Source organism: Bidens hawaiensis, unplaced genomic scaffold, assembly GCF_021521415.1.
Source record: "Bidens hawaiensis isolate Kalapana, Puna unplaced genomic scaffold, B.hawaiensis_p1.1 tig00033237_1, whole genome shotgun sequence".
Lineage (NCBI taxonomy): Eukaryota > Viridiplantae > Streptophyta > Magnoliopsida > Asterales > Asteraceae > Bidens > Bidens hawaiensis.
This window is the reverse complement of record NW_027495700.1, coordinates 210,434-221,609: the sequence shown is the minus strand read 5'-3', so window position 1 is coordinate 221,609 and position 11,176 is coordinate 210,434. Positions and strand designations below refer to the sequence as shown.

Sequence of the window (11,176 nt, the reverse complement as noted above, 5' to 3'; positions counted from 1 at the left end):
TTCGTTTTCTTCACCGTTTTCGCCCACGTTCTCGTAATTAGATCCTTTATCTGCTCCTACATGCAATTATATGAGTAACCATAGTCAACTAATTCCACAAAATAAACCGATTGTATGCGTGGTTATTAATCGTCTTATATCACTTAAGGGTTGTCCAATGGACCACCCGTCACATTCCCACACTTACTCGTTGCTTGCCCTCAAGCAACATCTCAACACAAACTATTTATTATTTTTCAACTTGTAGCCACAAATCTTACCACATTTCTGGTTCAGTTATGTCCCAAGTCATACCCTATTCCCTTATTTTTTTATCGGTTGCACTAGTTCACTTGACTTTCCATTTAAACCATAGATTTCTAACCAAACCTAACATGCTTTCGGTTTATCTATACATAAAACACATTTACACATCAACCTTTTCTTGCTGATCATCCATACATTTCACATTTAGTCAATTCTCATTTCACATTTAGTCAATTCTCCTCGCATACGCTTGTACAATCATCAAATCTCCACCTATGTAAATGTTTTTGACATGAATACAAATCAAGAGGTCTTAAAACGAGTTGTAATGGGGCCAAGTGTAAGGGTATGGAAGGGAATATTGAAAGTAGCTCAAGCGATCCAATCCGACTTATTACAAACAAACTAAGTAAAAAAATAATAAAAATAAACAACTATAAACATCACTAACTTCTCTTTTTCTTTTCTTTTTTTTTTTTCTCTTTTTTTTTTTCTTTTTTTTTCACATCAATACATAATACTTTGAACATTGCATACATAAACATTGCAATTCTAATACAAACCTTTTTTTTTACTAATATAATACTTGAACATTACATACTAGCATGATAAACATAATGCTTCATATCTCTAACTGATAAATACTAAAACAATTACATAGAAACCTATTAAGTCGGATCGTTTCACCAAATAACACCGGAGTTGATTAAATAAAAGAATAGGCCCAATAAGGTTTTCTAAAGGAACCAACCCCCCACCCCTCACATAACCATCCTCATATGTATAATGTATGAGGCCCCAACCCCCCAGTACCCACACTCTCGCTCATCCAGACGAGGCTTAACCTAAGTGCCTCAATCACTTTTGCACTCATGCCACGTTATGATCTCGAAATTCACTAATTGTACAAGTTCTATAGGAGAATATCAACTTTTCCACCAACCAATACTTCCTCAATTCTCAAGTGTAAACGAATATCTTATGCAAGTTATTACACCCATGCTAACCTTGGTTAGAAAACTACATCATCTCCTTTTAAAAACAACTAGGCACATGTTATTTAGGGAATTGTGACCATGAAAAGGGACCAAAACTTTACCCCGCCATCTTACCACTTTCCGATTCTTTTAAACACATTTTTTTTTATTTTTTTCTTTATTTTTTTAAACGAAGTTTTTCAAAATAAACAGAATTTTCCTCATCCCCACAATTGGGATACATTGTCCCCAATGTATGGTGCAATTTATAATCTAAACTCGAGAAATACCACCCGCAAACCATGAACGGCTAACAACCTAATTGACTCGACAAATAACACCATTTCCAACACAAATATTTCACACCACCAAGTACACGAAAACAAATAAGACACAGGATAGATAAACACATGCACCTGATCATGTGTTTGTAATGTGTGGCTGTTGCGCTTTAACCAGAATGAACGCATTTCATAGACTCTTTGATATCTCACAGGGAATATTGCAAACATCCCCACACTTGAATTATTGCATCCATGATGATTGAATTGGAGAACCTATCAAAACACAAACACACCCAAAACAAATACCCAAACAAAATACACTACTCTACATCCTCAAGCTGCCTCCCGAGAGCGCTAAGTTTAAAGGTCTTCAGCCAGACCGTACCTGATATACGCTATGGTGGTATCAATGCACACTTACCCAATGTATTTCCAACGAATGCCCGAAAAATTACATTCCATCTCCATAAGTTTGTCGGTATAACTGGCATGTTTAGAAAGCACATGCGGTTTTCGCTTATCCACTTCACGAGATATACACCGATGTCTTGTAGCTTCGCCCTTTTCATCTTCTTCCCCGAACCTTCTTCCCCACACTTGATTTGGACAACCTCCAAAACGAGGAAGGTAATATTTAAAACCAATTTTAAGTAAAAAAAAAACTAAATTAACCTAAACTAAAATATACAACATACCTTGGCCCTTTAATTCGTTTCCTCATCCGGTGAGCGTAACAAGTAACTCACCCGGTCCACATCGAGCATATTGATGTCCTTTCCTTCCAAGTAAGGTTTAAGTCTTTGACCGTTCACCACTTGTTTTGTTTGCTCTTGAACATCTTCTATCTCCACATCAGCAAACTAACCCACTTTGGTGATGACATATGGGCCCATTTACTTGCTCTTTAACTTACCCGGAAATAACTTTAGCCTTGAATTATACAACCACACCTTTTGACCCACTTCAAAAGTCCGTTTTCTCAAATTTGCATCATGGACTTTCTTTAGTTTGTCTTTGTATGTGGAAGAACATTCATACGCTTTATCCCGGATTTCCTCAATCTCATTCAATTTAAACTTTCTCAATTCCCCGGCAACGGCGCCAAAATTTGACGTAAGGTCAAAGACTCACTCAAAAGTAAACCGAATACAACTAGTTAGATAGCGGTAAGCGGGTATCGAACACAGGGAGTTTGTGAAAATAGAGTTGCCAAGTATTTTGTTATTTATCTAAATTAACCTAAATGCAAAAGTAATTTCAAATAGTTGGTTGTTTGGTTTTAATTAATGAAAATAACTGAAATAATTAAACAAGTTTTAAACAATAGAGAAACAATGCTCTCTCCCAATTTCAGGTTTCCAATATTGATAAAGTTAATATGTTTACTTGTGAGATGAACTAAACAATTATAGTTCGTGAAAATGCGTTTGGATGTGATAAGAGAGGACTAAGTACTTGGATTACAAAAACGCAAGGTTGTCACTCAAAAATCAGTTTAGTATTGTTAACCCTAATTCTCTTCTACTAAATCTCGATTGCCTATGGCACCAAGAACGGATAGTCAAGAACACGAATTTATACCATACTAACAATTACAAAAGAAACACACAATCACCATAGCAAAATAATCATATGATCAAAATACTATCTCATCAATAACATAAACGATTAACCAATATCCAATTAGAAAACCTTCCAACTCGGGAGAAAACATACAGAGTACTAGCCACACATCGTTAGATTAATCATCACCTCACTTAAGATAATCGAACGAATCATAAACCCAAAAAAATAATTATAATCACCAAAGTCTTGTTCTTGGACCCAAAAATCGCCCCTCGGTCGTTCCAAAGTGTTAGATAGATGAAAAGACACCCAAAAACGGAATAAAAACAAGTATTTTCGGCATTTACAGCTCCGCACCGCGGCCCACGGTTCCCACCGTGGCCCACGGTGGTCTCCACGGTCTCCAGAACGCCACGGTACGGTGTAAACTGTCGTTTTTGATCAGTTGGATCGTGGCCACGGTCCAGACCGTGGCCCACGGTGGAGCTGTTTCTCATTTTCTTGTTTTCTTCATATCTTTCTCGTTTCAACTCCGTTTTCTTCACCGTTTTCGCCCACATTCTCGTAATTACATCCTTTATCTTCTCCTACCTACAATTATATGAGTAACCATATTCGACTATTTACACAAAATAAACCGATTGTATGCATGGTTACTAAATGGTCTTATATCACTTAAGGGTTGTCCATTGGACCACCCGTCAATGATTCGGGGAAGCAGATTATTGTTTATCGTGATTATACGGCTACTAAACCCATTTAGATGATCAAGGATAATACAGTCATCTTTGTTGATGGATCGGGGGTGGTTAGAAGTATAGTCAATGCTGATGAGATTGAGGTGGGACAATTTGTTGAGAGGTCACTAACACGAGAGCAGATTTTGATACTGCTTGGTTTGAATGATCATGAATTAACCGTGTTAGAAGCTGAGGATGATGTGGAAGTTGAGAACGACGAAGTGATCTTAAATGATCCGACTGTTGAGTTGAACACGCCCTTTATTTATGAAGACGAGGAGGTGGAGATTGAGGATATGACTGCAGAGGAATACCCTGATTTATTCCAACACACCAATGTTGATCAGGGTGCTCCTATCTTTACTGATGAAACCGCACCAATGTTGATCAGGGTGCTCTTATCTGATGAAACCGTCAAAGCAGCAGAAGATCATCTGGATAAAGTATCCAAGGGCAAACGTGTGGTTGATACAAGATTTGATTCTATCGAAGATTCGACTGTTGCTGACATTCAGAGATGGTTTGGTTATCGAGACAAGAAAGCTCGAAAGATTATTGATGCCTATCGTTATGTGGATAAAGAGCAGAAGATGGAAGATGTCGCTCGCGCTCAAGCTAATCAAATGACATCCTTTAAGACCGTATCTAAAGTGCGAGGTGACATTATTTCATGGCTTTATGATTCTGATTTAAAGGTCTGCATTGTCAAATGGGAGAACGGCATCCAGTATTATGAAAAGATTACTGATGTTCTCTCATTACCGTGTTGGGATGTTCGGACCCTCGCGTGTCGACCGCTTATGAACCGTGGAGGAAATCGATATACAGATTGGTTTCATCAACATCTGTTGTTCGAGGTCAGCCATGGGTTTAAATTTTTCAAGCCACTGGTTCCAACTCACAAGCGTATCAATGAGATTGATCCAAGGACGGGTTGGAGGAAGTTGGTTTTTAAGGTAAAGCCGCCAAATAGAATGAAGCGTGTACCGGTGAAGATGCTGAATTAACATATGTATTTATCCGCTGGTACTACGACAACCGAACTGGCGAGGCCGTCATTGTGTTGGGTAAAGGCTTAAAGACCGAGCTGGTAAAGATCATTGATCCGATGTGGCTCGTGAACTTGACAGAGACCGACAATGACGTGCTATTCAAGAATAAGATATTGATAGAGCGTCGTTAAGACTATGACCGAGCAATGCAATTTCAACGCGTCGTTCGTGTGTGTCATGAACATGGTATTCACAGCTGCAGAGATTGGCAGACAAGACACTTCAAGTAAAATAAAGACAAAGAGCTCAAGACGAGGGGGTGTCTGTTAATACACGGTTTTGCGTCTCGAGTCTTTGTAATCATCGTTATGTATTTATCGTTTATTTAATGTAATATTTGTTAAGATATTAAGCTAGTTCGTTAAGGTAACCGTCTAGTTCGTTAAAGATGTTTAACGAACTAGACCATAAGTTAAGTTACCTCCTGATTCGTTATGGATGTTTAACGAATCAGGGGGTGGTTCGTTAAGTTTATCTATTTAATGTATTGTAACGAAGTGGGTGCCTGGTTCGTTACGGAATGTGTAACGAACTAGACCCATCTTCCTATATATAGAGGTTCATCCTTTTCATAATTAAAGTTTTGAGATTTAACCTAACGAACCTCTATCCAGATTTCTCTCAAGCTTCATCTTAATTAATATACATACACATACATACAATTAATACTATAACATATACATATAACATATAATCAATAGCAACTATGAACTAGATCTAGTTAATAGTTAATCAAATCCTTAGATCTAAGATAGATCAGATTCAGAGGGTTTCTCAATATTAGCTTGGTGGTTACGGTGCTCGAGTGTGACTCGATATCATATGTCGAGCTCACACGCGAGTTCTACTAGACCTTTCGATTCACGAACACCGAGTTCGCCGAGCCGACTGCCGTGTCATTCTCACTCGGACGACACGTGTATGAGATGTCAGTCCTGGACTTTGCTTTGGCCACGAGATTTTACACGCGGTAGGAGGTTCAGGATCCCACGTTTTTGCAGAGTTTCTGTGGGTGTACTATACAGTCACAGCAGCCACAGGAGTTTTGGTTGACCGAGGCTCAGCTAGCTCAGCTTTGGGGCAGATCACGGACGTGGCCCACTCGAGCTCTGTAGTGGCGTCTTCTATTCAGGACCCGTCCATCGGTACGTGCATCGTATTGTTTCTTACACTGTCACTGGCCGTCATTCGGCCTACGATAAGTGTAGCAACTTTGATCTATTGTGCCTTCGTCATTCGGGCAGGGAGGCCAACATTGCGATGCTGCTCCTCACGTCATTTGGTAGAGGTTGGAGTTTGCAGGGGGCGACGGCACAGTTATCGTTGGGGCGTATATCACATGAATTGCACATACTTTGGGGGTATTCGACAGATGTCTGGTCGGGTTCTTCACCCCGGGACCGGCTAAAGTGACATTTGGGCTGAAGGACGCTCGAAGGCCGGGATTTGGGTGTTGCATGATCCACCGATATTCAGAGAGGGACCACAGAGGGAGCACAGGTACCACCGCCTGCAGGATCAGCTGCTACCACATCACTACAGATGGGGATCCCAACACATAGGCAGCATGTACTGATCCCGCGCATGATGCGTCTTCAATAGCAGCATCCGTTGAGGTAGGCATCATCTTCATCGTCACAGCCACCACCGCAGTCGCGGCATGTTACACTCGATATGATTTTTCAGCAGCAGGGACAGATGCTGGAGGAGGCTCGGGCCGAGAGGGAGGAGGCTCGAACTCATAGACAGGAGAAGCGGGCCCACCTGGCCCACCATGATGATTATTTTAGATTATTGTTTGTTGCTTCGCAGGTACCGCTCCCATCTTAATTGACTATCACAGTGGAGCAGATTGTGAACCCGCAGGATGGTATATATGATACCCCACCAGTATAGTAGATTTTTGGTTACCCTTTTTTCTTTATTTTGTTTTTATTCTCATGGTTTGTATAATATTAATATTATATTGGGAATTTTGTATGGGTAACTAGTTGGTCTTATATGTATTTATATCTTTTGATGTCGACTGTGTTTTATTTATTTGTATATTATGTTATAACCGAACTTTGTGTGTGTAGTTCACTATAAACCCTCATGAGACCTCACTCGTCCTCCCGGGCTATTGGGAGGGTTAAAGGGCTTGTCGCATACGCTAAATGCAATCGTGATTCCTACGAAAGTGAGTTAAGTCTTTTAACGTTTTTACTTGTTTAACAAAATTTATTATGAAACGATTTAATTCCGCTCGGTAATTGTTTTAATAAAAGTAACAGAAAATGATTTTTATAACTCTTAAAAGACCTATGTCTTACACTTGTGAGAAGCTTGCTTCTACATGTCTCGAGATTTAGCAGTTTGTTTGTGTTTGTTTGGCAAAAAAAATTTGAAATAAGTGTTTATGTTATATCACTGTTTATTTAGTTGTTTTGTAATAAGCCGGATCGGATCGTTTGAGCTACTTGAAAAAATTCCCTTCCATACCCTTACACCTAGCCCCGTTACAACTCGTTTTAAGCCCTCTTGATTTGCATTTGTGTCAAAGCATTTATATGGGTGGAGAGTTGTTCATACTTGGTATAGAGGGTAGAGAGACACTAGCACATCTTTTGCTAGTCCAGGTATTAAACCGAGAGGAGAGATGTTATATTATGAGGGGTATGATAATGTGTGAATTGACCACAAAAAGTACACTCGTCTGGGCGGCTCTATTGTTTTTACAGTACCATTTAGCCTTATTTGTGGGATGTCAATCTAGAAAGTGTTAGTCTGTTGGGTATGACCTTAAACTTAGTAGTATTAATGGCGATAATTTACATCCATAAGATGGAGGTTGATGTTTGCTTTAGAGTTTTCTTGAGGGCAAGCAAAAGATAAGTGTGGGGAAGTGATGGTTGGTTAATGTATATATGCTTTAGTTCGTTTATTTATTAGTTTTAATCATTTATTGTAAGAACTATGAAACATCATACGTGTCTGTTGTATTTCAGGTCATATACGTTAAAGCATCTAATTTGGACCTGTTGAGGCACGAGATGAAGGCCCGAGACGTCTGGCACGCAAAAAAATAAAAGACAAAAGAAGTTCGTCGGTGACAAGACCCATCGGGTATCGCGATGGGCAGTTTATTGAAGTTTGACGAGGGTCCATCACGATACGTGATGGACCACAGAAGAACCCATCGCGTATCGTGATGGGTAGTGCAGACGGGGTGTTAGGGTCTATATCAATTTTCATCATAACTCGACCATATCTTCACACGCTTCAAGCAGGCGATTTCCAGAGCTCAAGAAGGCAGAGTCTACCATACCGGACTATACCGATACCACCTACATGCTCTATATCATCCATATTGAAGATTCCACGATGCCGAGACGCGGCTAAACTCTTAGAATCTCAACCAGGAATGTAAAGTTTGTAACGATTTCAGTTATCTCATGTAGCGAAGAACGTTTATGTATAATTGTTTATGGTTAATCTATGATTATTGATGTTTAGTATTTTTGTGTGTTCAATCGGTTTTGGTTTACGTTGATCTGAACGATTAGTTGCCAGTTGCTATAATAATTGGTCATAGGGTTGTTTGATTAGGTTGAACACGATAAAGCATATAATTTCCCTAAACTGAGTCACTGTGTAAAGCGATTATTGATGCCTAAGATTTTGTCTAGTTGATCAGTCTATATTTAACCGTTAATAATTAATCTATTAGATTTCATGAGATTACTGTAAGTTACTTACTTGAAGTCCCGGGTGCGATTTTGCTTTTGTTATTTGATTGAAACTTGCTTACTTGTTCGTTTGCTTAGTTATAAACTAAACTATTTGCTTGTGTGATTAGCACTAAAACTTGTTAATTCATAATATTGAATTTGTTACACGATTTGCATTGACCACATACTCCTAGTGGATATGATACCTTACTTATCCTAGCTACTTAGGTTAATTAGGTTTTTGCATGACTCAAACGACGGTCATCAACTAGTGCTGGGGCTTCTTTGAAAACAGTCTCTCTATCCCTAGACCCTATATATAGCTCTGCTATTAATTGGATTTACTGAGTATGATTGTTGTTTAGATGACTAACGAATAATTTTTGTATTAATGATCATTTGATTCATTAGTCAGTGAGATTCATTTTTCTAGTAGTGCCTTCTTACTTCATATGATAACTCTTACGAATATATTAATTAATTTTAACTAGAAAACACTAGTAATTAATTAGCTCATATATAAACTCAAATCCAACAAGTTTAGAATCAAGATTAATCACCATAGAAAAAGTTGCCAAAGGATGAGACAAATCTTGAACTAGATCGTTGCCACATATAAAAACTCAAATCCGACAAGTTTAGTCATTTAGATTTAATAGCTTCACTAGTTCATACATACAGAAAAGTTAAAAAGTTTGTAAGCATATTTAAAGTAGTTTTTAGAGCCGAAAATTTACTTAATTAACATGTATGTTCTTGCTCGTCTATGCATATTGAAAGATAGTTACGCTATAAAAGAAAAAGAACATAGCATTAATTGCTTTAAAATATGAACATATAGATATGTTGAAATATACAAATAGTAGTAAAAGGAATGGGTTAGAATGAAAAATGAATAGGAATATATCAATTAAATGCAAAGATATCATATCTTTGTTGCGTTACACTTACTAATTACTATTATAAAACCCTACTGATCTTTATCATTTTTTTCATCCGGTAATATATATTCAACAGACCACTGCAGCCATCATAATGTTTGATGAAAACAGGCCTCCTGATGATCTCGCAAAATTGGTATAATTTGGTGTTAAATTCTTTTAATTAATTAGAATTGGTATTGAAGAATGATCGGTAACATCTTGCAGTGTTTTGAAAAGCGACCCGGTGATTGTTCATAGGATTTCAGAAGGCATCCCTTTAGGTAACTGTTATTAAATAAAAATTTTATTAATCTTAACCCCTTAGATCAATTTCATATAACGTTTTTTTTAAATTTAGTTTTGAAGATAAATATGAAACTTTGAGCAAGATATATATAACAATTATTGCGGTTGAGTCTAAAACTCAAAGGCAATTTTTGGAATTGATTTTTGGGATGTCAAAATAAAGCTTTGAAAGAAAACAATTTTATCCTATTTTAAACCACAAAAAAAATTTGTATAATTTTTAGGTAAAATCGATCATGATTCTTATGATTTGTCTTTTATCATTCATTGCTATTAAGAACATAATTGACAACAAAACTACAAGCAATAATGGTGTTTTCTTTTTCTCATATGGGCCCTTTTGATCAAATGCAATTTAATTGAGAGTGTTAATATTTTGCTTTTTGTGCAGGCGCGGGGTTGGATAATATCATCGAGGACACGTTGGTAAGTAGATCATGTTGGTGGTTATTTCCCCAACGATCAGTTATTCTTTCTATTAAACTAAACAATACTTATTATCTGACCTTTTCATTTCTTTCATTTCAGAAATTTCAATTAACTGTAGTTAGATTCGTGTATCCTCACCTAAACTTGGATCCAACCCAACGTTGGAGTTCGGCAGTGATGAAATTGTTCCTAAGGTAACAATAAATGTTGAATATTTTTAACTACTTAGATCCATTGTCTTCCAAATGCTCGATTTGGTAGCTTTGTTAATTTGTAGATTGATTTGGAATTGACGGGAAATTAAGGAAGAGGAAAAGGAGGAGTGTGTTGACTAATGTTGAGCCTGTTCTAGACTCATTAACATTTAACACCAACCAAACTACATCTGGATAATGGGTAAGCGAGCAACAAGCTGCGCCGCTTTCTTAATATTGATACAGTGACTAGGAGGTGAGCCAAAATAAAAGCTTATCTATCCGAAATGGCACTGTTGTTTGTTATGTGACTGTAAATGAGCTTATCCGCAACTCTTTTTTTCTTGAATTAGACATGCGGTTCCTCAAAGAAATCCTGTGGAGAGCGCTAATTTTGTGACATCCGGATACTCAACGAATCTGATAAGTACTCGTCTTAGTGAAATGGAAACGAATAACTTATAAAGCTAGTTTTAGTGTTGATATATGGATTTCGAGACAACCTTTTTCATGTTTGGGTTTAATCCCGATTAATTTAAAGTCCAGTTAGTAAGTTAGGTTTCAATTGTAATTAGTTTTAGTAGTAGGATTAATGTAATTGATCTGTGTTGTATATATAACACGGTTGATTAGTTTGTATTAATCAAATCCAATAAGAAGAAATCTGTTGATTGCAAATGTTTTGATCCTGTTTTTTTTTCTTTCATTTTTTGCAATTCATTATCCTAAATCAATTCTTGTGCAATATA

The 11,176-nt window shown here is 37.4% G+C and overlaps 1 long non-coding RNA gene across 1 annotated transcript; it reads left to right on the top strand.

Annotated features, from left to right (window-relative positions):
* Positions 1-9,740: 9,740 nt before the first annotated feature.
* Positions 9,741-10,390, top strand: LOC143584686 (uncharacterized). The gene is made up of 3 exons (XR_013144399.1): positions 9,741-9,779; positions 10,196-10,230; positions 10,333-10,390. It is a non-coding gene; the product is annotated as an uncharacterized LOC143584686 (long non-coding RNA).
* The last annotated feature ends 786 nt before the right edge of the window (positions 10,391-11,176 follow it).